Source organism: Pholcus phalangioides, unplaced genomic scaffold (genome assembly GCF_987345545.1).
Source record: "Pholcus phalangioides strain wild (caught in Gottingen) unplaced genomic scaffold, Ppha-v1.0 ptg000013l_1, whole genome shotgun sequence".
NCBI lineage: Eukaryota > Metazoa > Arthropoda > Arachnida > Araneae > Pholcidae > Pholcus > Pholcus phalangioides.
In genome coordinates this window covers 12,047,888-12,072,340 of record NW_028301606.1, presented here as the reverse complement: position 1 = coordinate 12,072,340, position 24,453 = coordinate 12,047,888, and the positions used below count along the sequence as shown (strand labels likewise).

The window sequence follows — 24,453 nt, the reverse complement described above, 5'->3', positions numbered from 1 at the left end:
TGTACTTGCTGAAATTTCCCATCCACATGTATGGCTGTCATGAAATTCAGTCCGCCCCGTTTAACTCGTTATCGGATAAACGGATAAAACCCCCGCTAACACCGATAAAATCTTAAGTGACCAAAGTTTTTCTCATAGAGACAATGTTAAAGTTCCCCCTGAATGTTATTATTTTAGTAATTTTCCCCCGCTTAATACAATCTTCTAATTATGGGAACCACTTCAACCGACCACCACCGTGGCAACGGTGGGATTCGAACCCAGGTCTTCGAGATGCGAGTCCGTCACTACGTCCACTCGAACACCACAGCGACAGTCCAGATATTCTGATGAAAATGGTGTCATTTTTGGGGATTTTTTCTGTGATTTCTAAAAATGTGTTCAGTTTGCGTGTGGTAGTTCTTGCAGAAACTTGATAAATTTGGGTTTGTTCAGACTCTTGATGCATTGTTTTTTCATAATCGATTATCCTCTATAACTCAAAAACAGTTCGAGATTGGACGGGGTTGGTAGGGTGTTTCATGTTCCACTTGAGCTCGTCTATCACTCCTTTTCCTTTGGCAGAACAGGTCAAGTTCGCCCCTGTATATCACGCAACACCGTAGTATTGTTTTCCTGACAGCATATACACTGACTAACAATAATTGTTCGTAGATGCGTGAAGCCACACCACCCAACATAAAATCTCGTGAATTTGCAAAACCACATTTTCGGTATGAAAACGTGGTTGTCGATATGTGTATACGAATTTGTTTTTTATGTAATATGATATATTACACTGTTGTGCAAATATATGTTATGTTCATTTTATGAGTAATGTCGACCCCTGATTTCGATGAGGGTTCTACACGGTACAACACCATGGACGAAATACCGGTCCGGAGTCCTGTACTTAGCCGGAAGCAACAGCTTACGTATATACTGACACACTCTTGCAAATCACTGTACCAGATCTCCTCATGTAGCGCCCCATCCCTCAGTGACATCAGGTTCAAGGAAGGTCATGCTTGGATCGACCCTTATGTTAAGATGATCTCCTGGTTCTATACAGAAACATTGCAGCAGCATCAAAGGGGTGCCTGGCTGGGAGTACCTATATACATACTTGTTCTCGAAAAACCATGGTGCTCATACGCCAGATCTCATATCACTGGGTCTTCTACGCACTCAAAGCGCCAGGACTGGGTTCGGGAGGGGCCATACACTACGACAGCCCCGATTCTATAGGAACTTCTTTCTCAGGGCAGAACACGTTATGTTCACCCGCTAATTAATAGCTGATGTAATTGAGTACAGTGGAACTAGTTGTTAGATAATTCATTTTTTTCATGTAATACTTTTACTTGTATATATTTTAACCACTATATTTACATGATATTTTCAATTAATAAAATATTTAAAAATTATTTAAAATATGTTTATAGTCAAACCAATAAAATATACATTTGAAGCTTTGAAGCGTCTAAGCTGTCTTCAATTTGTTAAATTATTTTATTTTTGTTCTCTATTAGTCCAATAGAGAACAAAACATTAACGTTTAAACCGCTAACGTTTTTGATTAAAGTATAAAATTTCAAAAAAAATCTCCCCAAAAAGTCGCTTTGTGCAATGTCTTGAAATAAGAAAAAATTAAAAGTTTTGGAAAACTCAAAACTTAAATTGACATAGAGTATGGAATTCCTTAAGCTCGGGTGACCAACATTAAAAAAAAAAATTGAAATAAAATTGAAGAGAGAGCTATTGGCGAAAGACCGGAAGCTTGATCAGTACATAAAATCTCATTTCGGCGGTATGGACTAATTTGTATTGCAATGGTTTCATGCTTAAAGAGCCACAAATGTGTGAATCGATGGCGCCTCTATCAGGCAAAAAGCAGAGGAAAAATCGCCAAAAAATTTTGATAACTGTGGAAATTTATCTACTTCAAAGGGATGGTTACACAGATAGCACCAAAGGTTCAATTTGACGTTAAAAACATTGCAAACCATCTAAAACATTTTACAAACCAAATTTACAGTGTGAAACGGCGATTCAATTGTTACCCGCATAATCGAATACCCAACGTACTCGGATATTATGTGCTGGACCTGTTGGCATCTCTGTTTAAAGCAATCCCTGGTTAGAGAGAGATCCTTATCAAACCCTCAAGTCCTTGGAAGGGAGCAGAGGATGAAACAAAACGCAGGACGTCACGGATTTATTCACAGAGCAGGTATTTACAGGCAGAGATCATGACGGAACGTGACCTGCAGATAATGCCGTCTTCCCAATACAATTTCAGCAACTTTTAGTTCCGTATATTTAGTGGCGCTACTTATAAGGGGGCGCGGTAGCCCAGGTCGATTAGATGCTCGCCGAAAAATCAGGTTCAGCTCGAACACTCCCTAACGTTTCAAGAACTTTTGTTTTTTAGACGACAAATTGGTTTCCTCAACGTAACTTTCGTTATTTTCACATATTGATTCAAAAGCCTTTTCATGATCACTTTCGAACATGTGGCAATGCTGTAATCCAGCTCTTTCTTCGAAGGGAGCCACATAAATGCATGTGTTCCTCTGTCCCTCAATCTCTTCCACAGTGACGAGTTAACCAAAGTCAGCGACGAGTAAATAAGGGTTTATGAATATTGTTATCCTATCACAGCTGGAAGAGACCAAAAAACAAAAAAAGGATGACTACCGGAATGAAGACGGGGTGACGACTTAACGAGGCTTCCACTATAATTCCAGAATGCGTGTAACAAATTCATGCAACTATCTTACATTTCATCTGCAACGGTACAATTATTCAATCATTGCACTTCACTCACAGTTAGAAAAATTGATGGGAGATGGCGACACTACACATAACAAGTATTACACAGTAACAAACTTCACTTTAGGTACACAACACGCAAATTCCAATACGTGCCAATTCGTTAGAAATTCCTTAGAGGAATATGTGGTTTAGTAGTGGTATATCAGGTATGAAATATTTAAATTTTCTATTTCTTTCACACACACACACACATCCCGAATTTCTCGATACAGTTCTCTTTTTTTTCAACAACTAATACAAACTCCACTTGAAGTCAAACATTACATTACAAATATACAGTTCTTTTCCGTTATTTGTTTTAATGAAAAACATTTCACGTGGGTACAATTTTCAGACTCATGCAGAGCCGGAGAAATTACGGTTGTCGAAAATTACTGCCGGTATCAAAAGGGAATAAGAAAAAAAAACACCCGCGGATATACCTTTCTTTTTTAGAGTCTTGTGGAAGACGTTTCCATAATAAAATAAGCTACCGAAATGGTAGCGGCTTTCACCGAATCTTTGAATTTCGAAGGGGGGGGGGGGAAATCCATTAGCATATTTCCGCTCTTCATTTCTACAACATCTATGGGTTATTCCCTATTGGGATACGATTCCGAGTGATAAGAAGAAGAAAAAACTCAATATATATTGAATCAATCCTATAGGGTTTTTCTTTCCTGTGTATTTCTAGCTCCGTCTCGATTTCCTCGATGGTATCTGAAGCCATAAAAAAAACTCATATTCCCTAAGAATATATCGAAAATTCTGAAAAAAAATAATATCATACCGGATCTAAAAAAAAAATTACTCTACTAAAAAAAAGTATGAAACGGAAATGAGAAATAGATGTTGAAATACAAAACGATTCCGTGGATACTCAAGTGGCATATTTATGGTGTATTCGGTATGACGAAAATTTGCAGTCCTCTCATGAATTTAAGTAACATTTCGACATTTCCTTTCTCCTCAATCCTCTTTTTCGTTAAGTGGATTTTTCCTCCCGCAATAAATACGCAAAATGTGTAAACATCGTGCTTCAAGGGTGTGAAGTGATGTGTAAGGCTCAAAGCGTTTTCTTTTAGAATTTGAAAACTCTAAAATAGATTTTTTTTTTTTTTTTTTATCGAGGAATTGCTGAAATTATTTTGAATAAATTTATTTCTCTAATGCATTCGATTATTTACCCTCAGAAGCCGAGCATTTCGGGTAGTAAATTATTCAATTATTTATTACCTTGATTTGTCATATACTTCTGCGTCCGAGTGGTAAGATGCTCGCCTACCAACCTGGTAGGTTGCCGTCACGGTCCCAAGTTCAAGGGGTCCTGTTACTATAAGCTATTACATCCGGATGTTTTTAGTCCAGCCACGCTGTGTTTGAAATTGATGTTGCCATTAATAGCTAATATAAAAGTAAATTATACACTGTAGAATCCGGACTATTACGGTCTATTGAGACATTGAACAATTAATAGTCACTATACACAATAATTTCAATTTCAACCCTCATTTCTTATGGGGGGAAAAAGTTTCAACTTTAATTATCCGTAAATTCGTCAATTTTTGTCGTGAACTTATACGGATTTTTTTCTTACTCAACGCATCTCAATAAATGAATATCCTTTTTACTAAATATGATTTTATAAGACCTGGGGACCGTATAAAAATTGAGAATTCAAAGCTTCTTCAGAAACAACCTTTTTAACAAACGATTCTAAGATGACGTGCAACAACATTTTGACATTTTTTTGTAATTAAAAGCTATTTCAAAACGACTAAAGGTTTAGAACTTCACTATTTGATAACGATAAAAGTATGTATGGACGTGCTAAAACCTAAAATAAACGCATCGATAAGATCACAGCTTCTAAAAAAACTGCCTATGTTCCTATGTAAGTTGAAATGAATTGAAAACTGGTCAATAATCGATGAGCATGCAAGCAATCCTGTTTTTATCATCTTAATTAATATGATAATTAACTATTCGTAGAAAATTTAAAGACGCATTCCATAAATGTATATTTGGGGTAAAACTTTAATAATTTCTAGGAAAATGTCTCAAAAAAAAGCGCTGGAAAATTTATCGCTACATTCGAGGAATGTTACAATTTTTTTAACGTCAAAATCGAGTGAATTCAGAAGAATCAGTTGAAACCACCGCTTATAGCCGTTATAACCGAAGTATCGTTGTACCAGAGTTTGACCATATTTCAACTAAGAAAATGCCATAAATCGAATCATATCAAATATTTCACACACACAATAGATAGCTTTTCTCGTTTTATAAGCGTTATTAATGAGACTTACATGCGGGAATGGCCTTTCGTCTCCACTGCAACGGAATAAACACCGATATCAAAGTAGAATAATGGAAACCTGTTAATGAAAATATTTATTACAGTTTATAAATTGATTTACGCTGGAGAGTTAACTCTGAAAATATTAAAAAACAAAAAACAAAAAAAACGATACACAAAAGCACACTTTTCTGTTAATACCCGCGCTTCAAGAGCGGAATCTCTTTTCAAAGAGTTATATAATCGCGTTTCACCTCACAGGCATAAAGCCTCATCATAATTAAGATTAACGACAATAACGCCAGTAACACAAAACAAAAACCAAAAAAATTACAAAGAAACAACAGCAAAATAAAGGTTGAGTAACCCCCCCGATCAAAATTTTCCTCAACTTTATAATTTTCTTCCACAAGAAAAACGCACTTTCGCTTTCATTGAAAAGCCGAAAAATTACCATAAATTCATTAAACATGAAAAATTACAAAAGCCTTTCATTCAAAAATCAAAGAACTAAACTCTCTCTCTATCTCTCTCTTGTATGTGTATAATTTTTTAATTATTATTATTATTTCTCTAAATATGAATATATTATGACCGGAAGGTAAAGACGATGACGATAAAGTATCTAACACTTAATTGGTTTTTTTTTCCTAGAAAAAGGCTTAACTAGAGTGAAATTAGTTCAGTAATGAACCCAAACTATTCATCATGATCCAATAAAGCTGCTTTCATTTCCCGCTTTTAATAAATTTATATTGGAAGATCGATCTGGGAAAAAAGAGAACCCTAAAATAGAAGAAATATAATTCTCCCTTTTTTTTGTTTGAATTTAAGTTTATGTAAATTAAATGAGGCTGATCATTGATTGTCGTTTTATGGAAATCAAATGCGCGTATTGATTTGGAGAAGAATAATCGGATCTCGATCGTGATGAGCTTGGTGGTTTAAGGAAACTTTGACCTCCGACTTTTCACCTCTGACGTTTCATCCCCCGACATTTCCCCTGCCCTGACGGTATGAGTGACCAAGTGAGTGACCGTATGAGTGATCAAGTTGGACATTTACCCTCGAACATTTAACCCCCAACATTTCACCTGCCCTGACCGTTTGAGTGACCAAGTGAGTGACCCTATGAATGATCGGGTGAGTGATTCTGTGAGTGACGGTCACTAATACAGTCATTCACTCAACCATGCAGTCATTCATAGTAACTTACTCATACTGTGACTCAGTTGGTTTATAACTTGGTCACTCATACCGTCTCTCACTTTGTCACTCATAGTCTTTCACTTGGTCACACTCATACAGTCTCTCACTTGGTCACACTCATACAGTCTCTCACTTGGTCACACTCATACAGTCTCTCACTTGGTCACACTCATACAGTCTCTCACTTTGTCACTCATAGTCTTTCACTTGGTCACACTCATACAATCTCTCACTTGTTCACTCACTTGATCATTCATAAGAGATACTAACCCCCGGCCCGGCAAACATAGTTCGCCATACGGGGTTCCCCGAAGGGAGCATTTATTTTCTCCACAAAAAAAAAAAAAAAAAAAAAAAAATCAACTTTACATCTTGGCCCAGGGAGCAACCATTAACAACTCGCGAGCAGCAATTTAGTGTCCCTGGGGTTTATAATAATTGCTTCACTTAAGTATTATATTTTACATTGTAATTATCACACTGTAGATACACATTCACATATCACACATGAGTCCGACAATCATTTGATCTTTCAACATAAAAAAAGAGAAAAAGAAAGAAAGAAAAAAAAAGAAAACCTATACACACATTAAGTCAGCTGAAATACACGAAGCAAATCAGTCCGTCAATCAGCTAATTTTGCACGAGATCGAAGAACACTGTACTACAAGTTATATTTCAGTCGATTTTATGCATTGTAACCATGTATTAGATATTAACATATATTTTATGTGCACTGCTCCACACATGCTATCACGAACAAAAATTTACATATTTTCGTAAAAAATCAGTATATGACATAAATTTTAAAAAAATTGTAGTACGTATTATTAAAATTTACAGTATAACTCAGCAACAAAAAAGATCAAAGTGAGAACTTTACATTGAAAAAATGGTCTACGCTAATCCAGTCTAAATCAGAAAATCCTTTTGGTATTCATCAAATGCACTTATATACAATGTTGTATTAACACCTTACAATTATTCAACTTTTCAATAATATCTATATATTTAAAACAAATATATCATATATATTATGTATTCATTTAAACCTTGTCATAAAATAGGACATTATTGGTGATGTATATAATATTCCACGCTTTTTTGCATGATGGATTTTAAGAAATTAGTTATTTTCTTATTTTTCACCAATGTTAAGATTTTTATGTTGTGATCGCTAAAATTGCATTCTTTTCTGTCTTTGTCCCATGCTTCACATCTATATACTATATGTTGAGCGTCGCTAGCCTCCTTCTTGCAGAAGATACATAATGAGTCTCGTCTGTGGAACCTTGCCTGATAGACTCCCAGTGCCCCATGTTGAGTCAACAATTGGTTGATGTAGAAGTCTCTATAGATGTTGGTTGTTTTAACCTTCGGCATTATTGAGTGTGTAAATCTCCCTTTTGTAGTTGAGTTCCACAGCCTCTGCCATTCATCCTGTATATTTTTTTTTATGGCATTTTTAAGTTGTATTTTAGTGATTTTAGTTTTAATGTCAATTTGGTCTTTTTTTGTTGCCTCTTTAGCTTTATTATCCACATAGTCATTTCTTTTATTATTATTATGCGCTTTGATCCAATGAAATTTGATATTATTTATCGTTGCCAGATTTTGTATTGTACGATGAATTTCGTTATAATTGTTAGGGTTTGCTAGCGCTTGTAGTGCCGATTTCGAATCACTAAAAATGTGCACATTTTGAAGGTGATTTTCATGAGTATATTGCACCGCCTGTGATATCGCTGTAATTTCGGCTCTAAATACAGTGCTATGATCACTAAGCCTTGTTAGTTGCTCCTTTTCAATCTGTGTGTTTTTATAATGCACATAAGCACAGCCAACCCTGTTTTCAATCCTGGATCCATCTGTGTAAATTGAATTTTCCATACTATCCTTTTGATCTTCATTCCAGTCGATCTTCTTTTTCTCCCACGGTGGTATTAGAGCCGGTTTATCTTCTTCTATGTGCTCTCTTTTAACAATATTTTGATTAATGCATATTTGTTCTCCAAGTTGAAGCAATTTGTAACGTTTCAGCAGATTTTGAAGCGTAATCTGTATGGGTGGTATCCCAGTAAGTACATTCAATGCTTCATTAGAAACCGTAATATAGCATTTTGAGATTACAATTAAAGCTTTCCTCTGGATAGAAATTAATTTGTCATCCTGAGTTCTTGTATTTGTGTACCAGATTTCGTACCCATATATTACCATTTTCTCCAAGCATTCCAAATAAATTTTTTTTAGCACTTCAGCTTTGACACCCCAAGTGGCCCTTGATCTTTGAATAATTTCTTGCGTCTTTTTGGCCATTTTGTTCTTAATATATTGTAGATGGTCAGTCCATGAAAAGTTTCTATTGATGACTACGCCTAAGTATTTGAATTTTGTTACATATTTTAGTGATTTTTTATTCATCTTTATGGAGGGGATCGTTGGTATTTTGCCCCTTTCTTTTATTATCGTAAATAGACATTTCTGAAGATTAAATTTCAAGCCAAATCTGTCCGCCCATCTTGCAAGCTCCTTAAGGATGTTCTTTGATTTCTTGATGAACTTGTATGGTGCTTCTCCTGTTATTATGATCAAGAAGTCATCAGCAAACGCTTGTAGTATTATACCTTTAGATGTAGCCTTTTTTAAAATCTCATTTGCTGCAATGTTCCATATCATGGGTCCCAATACCGAACCTTGTGGTACTCCAATGTTATATTCTTCAAACTTATTTGTAAGTTGATTCCAATACGTTCTTTGTTGTAGGTAGTCAAACAATATATTTTTTAGATATGTTGGTATTTTCATTTCACTGATGACAATTTTAACTTGATCTTGATCATTCATAAGGTCATTTACTAAACCGTACAGTCACGAACTCTTACTTTCTCATCCGGTCACTCATATGGTCACTCACTCAGCCACTCATACTTTCATTCACTTAGTTACTCACTTGGTCACTCATACGGTCAATCACTCATACAGTCAATCGCACTCCATTTGGTCACTCATAAAGTCACGCAGTCACTCATCATACTGTCACTCACTCACTCATCATACTGTCACTCACTTAGTCACTCACACAGCCAGTCATGCGGCCAATCACTCATACAGTCAATCGCACTACACTTGGTCACTCATACAGTCACGCACTCCACTCATACAGTCACTCATACAGTCACGCACTCATTCATCATACTGTCACTCACTTAATCACTCACACAGCTACTCATACGGCCAATCACTCATACGGTCCCTCACCCACTTATATGGTCGCTGTATGGTCAGGGCAAGTGAAATGAATGTCGGAGGCGAAGTTTCCGGATCGCGTATATTGATTTTATGAAGGGGGGAATCGGATCTCGATTGATGAGTTTGGTAGTGACTTGCAGTCGGAAGAAAACTCCTCCCATCACTTAAGATGTGTGCAAGGCTTGGAAATGGAAAATTATTTATTGCGTGTGTGGTTTTAATCGGTCTCTCGTCTAATTAATATTATCCACTCGTTTTCTTCGTGAACAGTGACTGTTCCCCCCCCCCCACGGGAGACTCGCGGCGTCACTTGCCAAAATACGTAATTATCTATCGCGATTTGGCACCGTTTCAAAATATTCTCGTAGGTGTCTAAAAGACTTCAACCGACGGGAAATAACGAGTGTACTGTCACGTGTCAGTTCTTCAGAACTTTTCGGATGGACCGTTAAAAAACCACTTGATCATTCATATTTCGGATGGGGATCGTGAGTATCCCGGAAAGTGTCTAATAATGTGACACTCGCGAGCGATCATTTGCTCACCGTGGTGGCATTCAAAAATGCTTGACGTTCACTCAAACGCTTCATTTCATGTTTCAGTCAGAATTAGTACGCGTACTTCGTGCTATGGGAGTTGTTTTCTATCTGAACAGGAAAAATTATACGGATTCCTCTTGTAAATTGTAAGGTCTGATCATATGAAAGGTGAGGGGGGGGGGGCTGCAGAAAAAAGGCATAGCACATTTTACAAAAGCTGAATGTGATATTTGTTAACGCATAGCGAGGCTGATATTACGCAGTGCCGTCTGAAGGCATGAGCCCACCCGGGCACGGCTCGGGGAACTCAAGAGAAAAGAGCCCACGAAAATGAGATCTGGTTGAAATTTTCGAGAATTCGCCCGACAGGGTCCCAGAAAAATGACTCTGCCCGGGGGCGCATGATGCACTTCAGACGGCCCTGATGTCACGTTCTCAGTACAACAAGATCATCATTACGATTCTAGACCAGAGTTTCCCTGGACTTTTGGTTCGAACTTCCCCTCTTCAAATTTTTTTTGTTCTCGTCGCAACCCACCCCCCAACTGAAGCCAACTCATAGGATCTTATTTTATACCCATAGAGAGCGTCTTAGCCCAACACACACCAACGTGGCGTTTTTCGGGAAACCGTGTACTTGGTGGTCGAAGAGAAGCGTCAAAGTCTCTTCTTTCTCTCTATGATAAGAAGCAGAATAAGTAGGCTCCGTTTCACACCCCATTACAAGATCTACCACACAGTACAACAGATCTTACAGATTTTCAATCATCGCACTTCACTTACAATTTGAAACCTAGATGGCAGCACTAACTGTCGCGAATCGTGCCGTACTCCCGTCTTGATGATCCGTGTTCGAACCCCGTTGACGGCACAGTGGTAGTCGGCTGAAGTGGCATTGCATATTTGAAAAGCCACTCCGCAGAGAGCAGGCAGACCTACAACACGATACTGGCATAACATTAAAATTCAAACGTTTCCATCTTTACTTCAGAAAATGGAAAACAGATGGCAGCTAAAGCACAAAACAAGCGCAACTCGACAACATAAATACGTTAGGGCCACACGTACACTCAAAACATACATTCGTTAGAAATTCCGTAGAGGAATGTGTACGAGGTGCATGTGCGGTTAAGTAGTAACAGTAATAGCACTAACTATCCGCAAAACACTACATAAGCACGTAGACTATATTGAGCACACAAATTTCCAGCGGTGTTAAACGGTATTCTCCCCACAGTGGCGATAGACCAAGGTTGTGAGCTTTTATTAGAAAAAGTCCCCTTTACTCGTAAATCTTCAGCTTTCTTTTCTTTTGCGACCAAGGAACTCGATCGAAGCAAAATCTTTGCTTCCTTCCTTCCCCTCCCCTCTCTCTCGCTATCTATCTAATGGAGAGTTCTCTCTATCGGAAGTACTGTAGCACATTACACTGTCTGCATCGCTCTGAAAAGAACAAACGTTCGGAAATGCTGTGTCTTTACACAATTATGCTCATCTACAATTTCCACTAGTGAATAACACTAACCTTCTCGCCAAATCTCGCCAAAAAGTACTAGAGCATCCACACTACAGTCCGGACTAGTTACTCATTTTCACTTGTTTCCCATTGGAAAAGGACGCGGGATAGCCTCGGACGCTGAGTTGAAGGAAATCATAAAAGACTGGTTGCTCTCATAACCGTAAAAAATCTTCTTTTAGAATGACAAACATTAGTTTGAAAAAAAATTAAAAAAATAACCGCTGGGTATATTTTAGCGTCAGGGACTCTCGCCAGCTTTCCATTTGATCAACCCCCTAAAATACACCTCATTTAAATTACAGAAAGAATTTAACCATTCCACATGAAATATGATGCGTATACTTTTCTATGAAGTCCACGGATATGTATCAGAAGGTTTTGTAAGCTGTCTCTTCGAATGACAGTTAAATGGTTAATATCAGTTGATGGCGGAGGGGATTCGGTTGCTCTCCCAAGCGTGTTGATCATAAATTGTGCCTCAGGCCCATAAAACGTTGGGTTGCTTTTACTCATCGATAAATACCGCAGATAAAAAAAAAGCGTTTGCTCGTGTGTACATCCATTAACAAGTTTTACAACGTAAACAAACGAAAAGTGTTTGTTGAGCAAAATCCCCGCTAGGGAAATTATTAACCATAAAATTCATATGCTGTGTACATACAGGAGTGTATCATACAGGAAATGGTATGAGTTCGGTATTTACTTATTGGTCAACGATTGTCAAATATCCAGATTGAATCACTGCTGAAAAAGGTTCTTAACCCATTATTTACCATTGTTCCATTTTTTGGGACGCTCGTTTTCATTTCTAATTAAGCAGTGGAATTTTCAGTTTCGATTTGTTCTACCTAAATTTTTTAACTTACTGCTATAAGAGTTACAAACTCAATAAAAATGTTCTAAAAGTATTAATAAATAATAATTAATTTATTTATTATTATTATTTTATTTCAACCACCTCGTTGGGCGTTTTGCCTGTTGTGGCGTTGTATTTGTATTTCAATAAAACTGTTTTCCTTAACAGTTTTCGTTTCATACTTCATTCATGTTATCATTTTCATGTAATTTTCTTTTGTTGAAAAAGTCAAATAATACAGTTTTATGGCTGTTTTTACGTGCGATGTTTTTGTCACGGCGATGTTTTGACGCGCGATGCTTTTGTCATGGCGATGTTTTGACGTGCGATGTTTTTGTCACGGCGATGTTTTGACGTGCGATGTTTTTGTCACGGCGATGTTTTGACGTGCGATGTTTTTGTCACAGCGATGTTCTGACGGCGATGTTTTGACGTCCGATGTTTTTGTCACAGCGATGTTTTGGCGGCGATGTTTTGACGACGATGTTTTGACGTGCGATGTTTTTGTCACGGAGATGTTTTGACGTGCGATGTTTTTGTCACGGAGATGTTTTGACGTGCGATGTTTTTGTCACGGAGATGTTTTGACGTGCGATGTTTTTGTCACGGAGATGTTTTGACGTGCGATGTTTTTGTCACAGCGATATTTTGACGGCGATGTTTTGACGTGCGATGTTTTTGTCACGGAGATGTTTTTACGTGCGATGTTTTTGTCACAGCGATATTTTGACGGCGATGTTTTGACGTGCGATGTTTTTGTCACAGCGATGTTTTGACGGCGATGTTTTGACGTGCGATGTTTTGACGTGCGATGTTTTGACGTGCGATGTTTTTGTCACAGCGATGTTTTGACGGCGATGTTTTGACGTGCGATATTTTTGTCACAGCGATGTTTTGACGGCGATGTTTTGACGTGCGATGTTTTTGTCACAGCGATATTTTGACGGCGATGTTTTGACGTGCGATGTTTTGACGGCGATGTTTTGACGTGCGATGTTTTTGTCACAGCGATATTTTGACGGCGATGTTTTGACGTGCGATGTTTTGACGGCGATGTTTTGACGTGCGATGTTTTTGTTGGCGATGTGTTGACGCGATACCGGAACTGCCAATGTTTTGCCATTTTCTGAACCAATGACTATTTAATATAGTGATTTTTCATTTTTCACCGATCTGAAAATACAGCAATTCTACTATTTTTTCACTGTTTAGCCAGTGAAATTATTCATCCCATTTATTTATTTTTTACAGGTCCGCAAATTATTTATCCCATTCGATCAGTTTCTGCTCTGATCCACAGATTACTTATCCCATTCATTTATTTTTTGCCAGTACGCAAATTAGTTCTCCTACTTAAAATTTTTCACCGTCCACAAATTATTCATCACATTGGATTATTTTTTGCCCGTCCTAAACTTATTTATGCTATTTATCTAGTGTCTGCCCCGTGTTAAAATTATTTATCCCATTTATTTCATTTTTTGCCGGTCTAAAAATTAATTTCATTCATTTAGTTTAGTTGGTCCGCAAATTATTTCTCCCATTTGTTCAGTTGTTTACCAGTTAGCAAACTTTTCCACCATAAAATTATCTATTTCCTCCATTCCGCAAATTACATTTCCCCCATCACCACCAGTCCGCGAAATCGTTCAACAACTCCCAGTTTCGGAAACAGGTTGAAGAACACAACACACTGATTTAACATTTAAAGACGATTCATTTAATTGTTAGCCATTTGATGCGCTTCCCGTACCCGGTGTTTTTTTGTTCTTCAAGGTCATTGCTCGAATGAAAGTGTCGTTAATTTACCATTTATGGCGCTTTCTCCCTCGCTCTTTGTTCCGCCGAGCCGCGCTATCAAACGCACGCAACGCATCAACTTTCCAATTATCGGTCCAACGAGACAATGGAAACGGTCGATTGTGAAAGTGCCGATGACTTCCTGATCGGTTCTGCCTCCAGGGTTGGTAGGCATCCGTCATGTTCAAGTGAATGAGCACCATCTTGTTAAAATTTCGCACGACGAAGAAGCCATTCGACTTTTATATCGCCGGCCGTCACGTGGATCGCGGTGATGCATTATGACTTCAGTTCGATTTTCTCCAAAAGCGATGGGATTTACTGACTTTTATTTTTTTCTTCTGATATTTAAAGCCTGGATCAGTGAGGGAGGGGGCTGTTATAAAACGGAACTGACGTGTCGCCATTTTTTTTAACCCTTAAGAAACGTTCTTTTCCGTATGAGTTCCGTCAAGAAACGTTTCGAGAAATAAATGCCCATGAATTCTTGGCTCATTTCACAAATTCTTGACACTAATATTTGATTCATTTCGCCTATATCTAGTGCTTACTCTGAATTCTTTCAAAAATCAAGACTCAAAATATTCTCTAATAAATTCTTTAGTGTAATTTCTTTTGGATGTGAATAATGTTTAATTCGCACAAAAATAAATCACTGGGATACGATAAATGAATTTGTCACACATACAGCAGAATAATTCTATTAATTGAAGGTGAATGGATCCGAATGACTCCGTTCAGTGGATAGCTCAATGGTGACCGTGGTACTGAGAGTGGGAATTCCTTGGAAAAGTTCTCAGAGGGAAAAATCATCAGGAAAATGCTACCAAAAGAATGGAAATCTGAAAGGAAGAATGGCACACTGGAAGGAGAAATCAACGAAAAAAATTTACTAATAGTGTAAAACCATCTGAAAAAATTTTAATAAGAGTGGAAATAATATCTGAAAAATGGTACTGAGGATGGAAATCATCGGAAAAATGGTACCAAGAATAGAAATTATCGGAAAATACTACCGAGAAAGGAGAAATCATCGGGAAAAAATGTGACCAAGAGTGTAAAGCTCATCAGAAAAATGATACTAATCAAGAAATGGAAACCATCTGAAAATGTTGCTATGAGTGGAAGCCATCAGAAAAATAGTGCAGTAAAACCTCTCTTAACGGACACTCCTCTTTAACGGCCTAATAATTATTTCCCCTTATATAAAGAAAATATGCATCTCAAAACCCTGATTAACAGTCACTCAACTTTTGCGGACAAATTTTTTTTGTCCCGTCAGTGACCGCAAAGATCGATTCTCAATCACAGAAGAAACTAATGCTATGAGTGGAAATCATCGAAAATGGTACTAATAAGGGGGAATCAGAAAAAATGGAACCAAGAACTGGAAATTATTGGAAAATAAATACTTAGAGGGCAAATCCTCGTAAAATTTTACTGAGATGGAAAACGGTACCAAGAGTGTAAATCATCGAGATAATGGTACTGGGGTTAAGAATCATCAAGAAAACATTACTGAAACGGAAATGATTGGAAAAATGGCACTAATGGTGGGGAATCATCGGAAATTTGCTGATTTTCGGACGAGTATCAGCTCCAATTCGTCACACCCATCAGCATTTCCGCATCCTAAAATAGTGACTACAGCCGACCTTCGTCTGTGGCCACGTGTTCCGGTTAATAGAAGCCTCGGTTAATCGAGGTTCTTCCGTACTTGAATCCATGGAAAAGATCTCTCCGACGCGATTCAGTTTTTGTATCAATGTCCTGGCATTGATGCACTTGAATGCAGACAGCAAAGTGTCATAATCACATGAGGTAAAAGTTATTTGTCGCACCGAATAAATGATTTATGGAAATCAGAGGCACGAACAGTAAATCGTCTCAAAAGCGCCGAAGAGTGTTGAAAAATCGCCATTTAAATCTCATAATCTACCTGAAAGGATCTCTTTTCTTTTTTTTTCCATCACATTCCCAAGACAGATAATTCTCGCCCCACATTCACACTCTTTCTGCCTCTCTAACCTATCATCTCCCGTAAATCATGAATACGAAATGGGATGATAAATCACCTCTTAAAAGTCTGCGACAGGGCTTTGAGAACGAGCTTTCTTTTCACAAAGGACGAAATGTCTAGACCAGTCTCAAGGAGGATACACCTGCATATACTCGCAACAAAAGAAACTACAGAATGTTTAGGGGGGGTTGGAAAGAAAAAACATCGGGTATTATACATATATAGCAAGTGTAATATGAATAGATATCATCTGTGTGTATGCGAGCGTGATGACTGATGATTTGACTATAGGTACACGTGCGGAAGCATCTCAACTTTGAACTTCGTATATGACGTATTGCCGACGCCTTCTCTTCATATCGAAATGAGAGAGACGATTTATTTATTTATTTTATTTTTTTTCTAGTTGTCGTTCGAGTACTTCTTATGGTAATGTTCATGTAAAGAAATTCGAAGACCCTCTTTCTTGGGTTCGTCCAATGAAAAGCACGGAAGCAATGACCCTATCCCACCTCGGTTTAACGTGGAAGCGATGATGTTTCGCGAAAGGGCATCCAACAACGAGGATGATGAGTGAACGTGACCGGACTTTGGGCAACGCGGATATTTATTCACACGAATGGCTCGAAAAGAAAAACAAGTTAACGGCTTCTCGTCTTTCGATGAACAATTTGGCATTTATTTTCTCTTATCTAATATTATCTTTTTTTAGAAATGGTTGCAAAAATTTCTATTATTATTATCGTCGGCTTTATTAGTTTTCAAGGACGTTGATTTTCGGAGGGTGGCTTCAATATTGACTTGAATACGTTTTTAAAATTGGAAATTACGGGCATCTGACCAGGGGCCGTCGGAAGTGTTTCGAACATTGTGTCGAGTTTCGTGTAGGAAATTTTGATTTGGGAATCAATACTTTCTTTCTTTCTTTCAGACCGAGCACAACTCCGGTGTATCAATATGGAATATTTACTACCGAGTGAGTTATGAGGAAGCGTGTGTACCGAACAGTCTGAGTGCATACATCGTGTTGCTTATGATTTTCAAGTGCTGCCCAGTGCCGTGTTAACTTATATACGCCTCAAGAGAAGAGGGAGGGGGGGGGGCCTCAGAAAAATGAGAAGTAATTGAATTTTTCGGGAATTTGCCTGGTAAGGCCTCAGAAAAATCACTTGGCCCGAGGGCCTATGATGCTGTTAAGAAGGCCCTGTTGTTGTCACCTATATTTCAGAAGTGAAGCGAGTGGACTATAATGATTGAATATTTGCACCGTTGTAGGCCTCTTGCTCCCTGTGGTGAGACTCTTTAACGGAAAGATCTTTTTTTAACGGATAAACGGATACCCCCCCCCCCTTAAACGGGTAAAGTCCTCCGCCGTCAAAATTTCTCTCATAAAGACAAAGAGTTTTAAAATTTGTTGTTATGATAATTTCAACTTTTCCCCGCTTAATCGAATATTACCCTTCACACATCAACTGTTAATGCATATCAACCACTATACACATGTTTTATTTAATGAAACATTTAGAATTAAATAGTAAATATGTTACACTAGATTAAGATTTATAAAAAAAATACATTTGAGAGTAAACACTGGACGTCAAGTATTCAAGTTGCCTTAAATACGTACATTTAATTATTTTATTCAAGTTCCTTGTTGAACCAATAGAGGACGCTAACTTTCTTTAATGAAAAGTAAAAATCTTAATTATTTTAATCATTTTTAATTAAATATAATTTTCGTTTCATTTTTGATGTCTCATTCATTCGAGAAGCTTTACTAATATTGATCCTTCGTCAGTTTGCAATATACAAACTATACTGACGTTGTAAAATGGCAATTGAATTGTTCCAGCACATAATCGGATACCCCCCCCCCCGTTTAATAGGGTATTGTGTGCTGGTATCGTTGATATCCGATTAAGCGGGGCCGACTGCATTATTGAGATCGCTGAAGATACTTTCTAAATGGCAATCCAGCTGACATTATGGAAATTCAACACTGTATGACAAAGCCCAATTAAGTAACCATGACTAGTCCCCATTCGGAATTATTCTGTCACTCATTTTGAATGTCATATTTTACTCGCACAAATGACTCTGAGAAAGTTCAGTACTCAGCGTAATGACGATATTCTTTCTACCAAAAAAAAAAAAAAAAATGGAAGCGAGTAATCGCCAAGATGGAACAAAAAGGGATGAACCATTATATTGTAGAAGACAAGCTGACAGAATGGAGAAATTGGACAGATTTAATGATTCCTTGGTAAAGGAGAGGGGAAAATAAATGGGAAGGCAGCTCTAATTCTATTTCTCCGTATGGCATCAGCCGCCTTGGAAACCCCTTCGGTGGCATTGTTGGTCCATTTGCTCTTTCATCTACACACACACACACTAATCGATCCGTTCTTTCTTCGATGGATAGTTATATGCGAAGGAATGCCAAAAATCCATTGCCCCCTTTCTACACACTCAACACACGTTCAAGAGATAGAATGAGAGCAGTGTGCACGTAAAAATGATTTTCTCATTACCCCCAGTGCAAAACAATCGCAATGTCATGAAACAGCATGTAATTACTAAATTACCGGTAATGAAACGTGATTTGGTTTCAGTGTGATTAGCAACTGGTTTCATCGTGAAAATAACAAAACACTGCATCCATTTGCGTCCCCGTGAATGAAACCGGAGGACATAAAACGTTTATTTCACCAACGGCCGGTGGAGCCAAGAAGAGCTAGTAGCCAAGTAACAAGATATAACGATAATATTGTTAAAGCTCGTGATTTTCTCTCTCTCTCTCTTGGCACCGGCAGTCATCGCCAGCAGGGATTAGTTGAGGTATGCAGGACCGAAATGACTTTGTGGGTGGCCCCTAGACGTCAAGAGATAAGATAGCGGCAGAAAGGTGGCAAATACCATTCAAGAAATCGCATAAGCAGTATTAGACACTCGTGGCTTTCTCGTTTCGCACTCTGAACACATGCAAACAGGAATATTCCATACTCTACTTCATCGCGGAAATCACTAGGGCTATTTATTACCTGAAAACCGACAGAATATGCTCATGGACGAAAAGGTTAAGAACCCCCCTGTTCCAGAACAAAAATTTTAATATTAATTTATAATATAATTTCCATAATTGTTGTGATGGTAATTCGTGGGGAAAAATTGGCTGAAAAAATTGGAAAATGGAAATTTTTTAGCGTTTGTGAGAAATTTTGAGAGTTTTTATCGAATATAAAAATTGTTTATTTATTTTTTTTTAATTTTGTGCTTTTTTTTAAAGCTAAATACACTACTTGGCTAGGTATTTTCACTTACAGATGGCAGCACATTAATTTTGAATTTGTAGAACAAAAAAATTTGTTCAAAAGGGAAATTTTGGCTGGATGAGATTAGTTGGTGAAACGACTTCTCTATTCACAGCATCAACACTTCTCATTATCATATTACTTTGCTAAAATTAATGTTATTTGAGATAGGAAAGAAAAATATTTTAGGATGTAATTTTCGTTTTACAGGGCATATTTGCAGTTTTAAGAGCATAGATGCATATTTTATAGAGCATTTTTTAGACGTTTTTAGAGCATAAAAAGGATTATATCGAGGTCCGACTATATTCATCTAACAAACTACACTCATTTGAATTTTTTTTTTTTTCATATTTATCAAATTCACCAATTGCACTAGGGTGTTATGCATAATCACGGATAAAGGCGATGCAAGTACTTATCAAATTTACCTACGACACATAGTTACTATGCATAATCACCTGTAAAAGTGATAATGTTTTCAGTATTTATCAAATTCACTAACGACGTTTGGATATTATGCATATTCGCCGGTAAATGTGATATATTTATCAAACTTACTAAGACGATTGGTAAGTACGCATAATAACCGTTTTATCATATTTACCATAACATAGATGTTAACGGCCACAACTGACCAATCAGCGTGTGGTCATGTATTCTTTCCTCCGATATTTGGGAGTATTTTATAAGAGACAAAATATTTACGATCAAATCGTTCTTTTACAACGACTTTTCCGGAGATTTTAGTATAAAAAAAAATCATTGTTGCTATTGTTAATATTATCAATTTACTCTCCATTGAATTAATTACCCTTAATTCAGACAATCTATTCAGAGAGTATAAAGATAATTAGCTTACAACTATTCACATATACAGAATAATTATCGTCACAAGCTAATTGATTATTGTTTTAGAAACATTCTTTAAAACCTAATGAATTAACTATTTGTAAAACTACGGATTCGCTAAACCAATTAATCACAAATTACGATTTCTCAATTAGTTGAGAATGCATTAACTTTAAAAAATGGGTGATATCGCTCCTTTGGGAATGCTAAAACAAATGAGGGGGAGGGGCAATGAAAATAAAATAAAATATATTGTGAGCTGTTTCAGCATCTCCTAAGTGCTTCCTAAGAGTTTGACAAATGGGCGATATCACCCCTTGGGTACCACTGGAATAGACGAATGGGACTGTAGCACTTAATAGACACAATTTAGGACCCTATGGGTCATTAGTGCAAAGTCAATTTAGGAATCAATTTAAAAAAGGTGGAAAGGACGAATAGAACAATAGAAGTTGTAGATCAAGGGTGCTCAACCTTTCGGAGAGTGCGGGCCACTTTATTGGTTTGAAAACGTATCGCAAGCCACATTAGTGACCTATAAATGTGTCGTAGGCCACTTGAGGGAGGAATGAATGTGCCGCGGGTCACTAAAGTGGTCTGGAAATGTGTCGCGGGTCAGTTAAATGATATGGGAAATGTGCCGAGCCACTTGAAGGATTTAGGACGGTAACAAGGTCACTGATCTGTATGTGTGCCACAGGTCACAAGTTTTCTGGAAATGCGCCACGGGTCACTAAAATGGTATGGGAAATGTGCCATAGGTCACTTAACTGATATAAGAATGTATCGCGAGCCAGTTGAAGGATTTAGGACGGTGCCCAGGTCACAATCTGGAAATGCGCCGCGGGTCACTAAGGAATCTGGTTATGCGCCGTTTAGTTCATTTTACAAAATAATTGAGTTTAATGTAGCAGGCCATATCAGATGACTTTGGGTATCAGATGACATTTGTGACTCGCGGTTGAGCATGTATGCTCAATTCATGTGTGTGGTCGTAGTAGATACAATACAGGTTTCTATTTTCTATCGATTGATTCGAAAATTAATTACAAAAATATTAGAAGCTCTTTTCGCCTTCCTAGAACACGCCTCATAGTTTGAAAAATGGGCGATATCACTCACCTCTTGGAAAGGACGAAAAAACTAGTAATTTAGAACCTGTAAGTACAATTCAGGATTCTCTATGGGTTGACTAGGGAAATAATTTTTAAAATTTCGAAGCAATCGCTCCTCCCAGTATTGCGCCTCACACGTTGACAGATGAGTGATATCACCCTATCGACACCACTGGAACGGACGAAAGGGGCGATGGAAGTTATAAGCACAATACAGGATCCTATGGGTTGTCATTGCAGAGTGAACCAACCGACTTGATAAATAATTTTTAAAAATTTTAACCTGTCTCACTTCCCCTGGAGCGATGTTTCTTAATCTTTTTTTTTTTTTTTTTGCCCGTGGCCACTTTCGGAAAATTTTTTCTTCTCATGGCTCCCTTGTCCTACCCAGAATCCCTTCCACCCTTATACAAGAACGAAACTCTTCCTACATGCTAAATTTACTTCTTGAGTAAGTTAATAATGGACACACCGAACAAAAATTTCATAATCGAAGTCGACCTCCGGACCCCTGATGCAATGAGGGTTCTTGGACCCTTGGAAAAACTTTTTGTTCTGCACCCCCACGTACCTAGCTAGAAGTAACAGTTTATATTCACAATATTCTCGAATAACACAGTACCAGATCTCCTCATATGGGGAGGAGGTAACCCCATTTACATCAATACCCGGATGAGCCCTATGTATTCAGATGGCCCTAGCCCTATGTAGGGGCCAGGGTTTATGTTAGTAGCATCAGCCCCCCCCCCCATCCTGTCCGGCTGGAAGTACCTGCCTACTAATGCATGCTGTACTTATTTTCGAAAAACTTAGCATCAGCTCTTATTACGATGAGGACAACCTATTCACTCGAGGCATCGTGTCATGGTGGGGGCCTTTGCGTTCAGACGGCACTGATTCTATGGGATTTGATTGGCTCCCCCTTCGATTCAATTTGCACCCGTGCCCCCTTGTAATATCTCAGAACCGCAAGGGGAGGGGGCATCTATCCCTAGAGATCACGCCTCACAGTTTGACAATCCCTTGCCAAACGCTATGTGTTCGTTTGGAAGAAACATCACAGAAAACCGCTCGTTGAACACCAAGGATAATAAACAAATATAAAGTCTTTACAGGTAAATACAATGAAGTCTTTTTTTTTTATTTTTCATTATTTACTGTCGTTTTTTCCGTGTATACGGAATAATTTAATGAGGAAGCGGCGCCTCTTGTTGCGACGCCTGACAAGGAAACAGGAATACATATACAAAAAGTCGCTCCTCACTATCCACGTACAAGTGAATGACGAAAGAATCAATTAATCCTAGACGGGGGTCTCCGTGCAATTTAGTTTCGGGGCAATTGCAAATACGAGTTATTTGCTCATCACTGACTTTCAGTCAAACGCGCAAGAATACAAAAGCAAATTAGGAATTCCCAGTTTATCTTCCGCGTGTATATATATATATATATTCAGCGATTCTGTCCGGGAGGATAAACTGGAATCCAATTAATTCCTCTTCGGCGTTTCTTGAATCCAACGGGTGTCGGAATCTACCTATAACAACGCCGTTGTATGCCCAGCTGGGACATCTCAATCGTCGATTGCGATCACACACACTTAAGTCTTCCATTATTTTTTAACTGTGTAAATGTATGCTTTTCCCCTTAATTATAAAAAAAAAAAAAAAAAAAATGTAAATCTATTTCACCGTTACACGGGGTTTCCCATAAATTCGTAAATAGTTTAAATATATTCATTTTAGAAAATTAAATCCTACATTTCAATGTGGTTTGCGAAAAAGGTATTTTCAACAAGGGTATTTTTTCGTCACTGAAAAAAATTTAGTTCAAATTTTTGTTGATAGAAGGCGATGGAGGAAAAACCGGCAGGGGTGATTGGACCGGAACTTTTCTTCAATCTCTTCTGTATCCGGAGCGTTCATAAAGCTCTTCAGCTGGCGATTCGAGGGTCTGAAGTAAAAAAGACTAAACTTCTAGAAATAATTATTTATACCTTTTTTCCTTCCATTGATAAACAACATATTAATAAGGAATCATCCACCTCACCCATGACTGTAAGGCCGGTATTACACTACAAAAATTTGATAAAAGATCTTTTATAAAACTTTAAACATTTAACCAATAAGCGCATCGGTTACATTCGAGCATATGCAACTGGTGATCTTGCTGATTGAATTTTTCAAGTTTTATCAAAGAGCTTTTTTTACAAAACGTTTATAGTGTAATCCGGGCCAACGAGTTACTTCTTCAGCCACGTGATGGCAAAGCCAGAAGCTCTCGTGAGAATAACGTTCCGCAAATCGCATTCACGTGTTCCAATTCCTTTAATTTTTAAACTGTTTACGAATTTATGGGACACCCTGTATAACGGTGTAATTGATGTACAAAAATTTTATATAATTAAGTGGGAAGAACAGTCTGGGAATTTTCAAAAGCTCACATTCTGGTGTGGTGGTCAGAAAATTATAATTTTTTCACTGAAACTTCATTACTGCTTCTCAAATTGTAAGTTATGTTATCACCGTGATGACTTATATTAGAATTTTTTTGCAGTGTAACTAGCGTATCAGAAAACAATACACCAAGGATTAACAAATAGACGAAAATATTAGGCGCCAGAAAAATTTCTGGGAAACCACGCATGGTTTTTCTTGAAAAAAATTACCCCTAAATAATGTTTTCCGACTTTTTTTTTACGGATACAATGATCCTTTCCTAAGCTGGAATATAGAGGATAGTATTCGCATAGATTTGTACTTCAAATTTTATATGGAAGACAGATGGCAGCTGACTGAAACACGCAACAGAAGCACGTTAGAGCCACACATACATTTAGAATACGTTCCGGTTTGGACCAATTGGTTAGAAGTTTCCTAAAGGAATGT

At 37.7% G+C, this 24,453-nt stretch overlaps 1 protein-coding gene across 4 annotated transcripts in view; it reads right to left on the bottom strand.

Annotated features, from left to right (window-relative positions):
- The window catches only part of LOC149078611 (fat-like cadherin-related tumor suppressor homolog), a 568,053-nt gene that overhangs the window by 492,339 nt on the left and 51,261 nt on the right, over positions 1-24,453 (bottom strand). For 3 of the 4 annotated variants that reach the window (XM_089240739.1, XM_089240741.1, XM_089240742.1), the window contains exon 2: positions 5,106-5,174. The exons of the other annotated variant lie outside the window; for it this stretch is intronic. The gene's annotated coding sequence lies outside the window, so the exon portion shown is untranslated. The remainder of the gene's footprint in view (positions 1-5,105; positions 5,175-24,453) is intronic. 4 annotated transcript variants of the gene reach the window in all.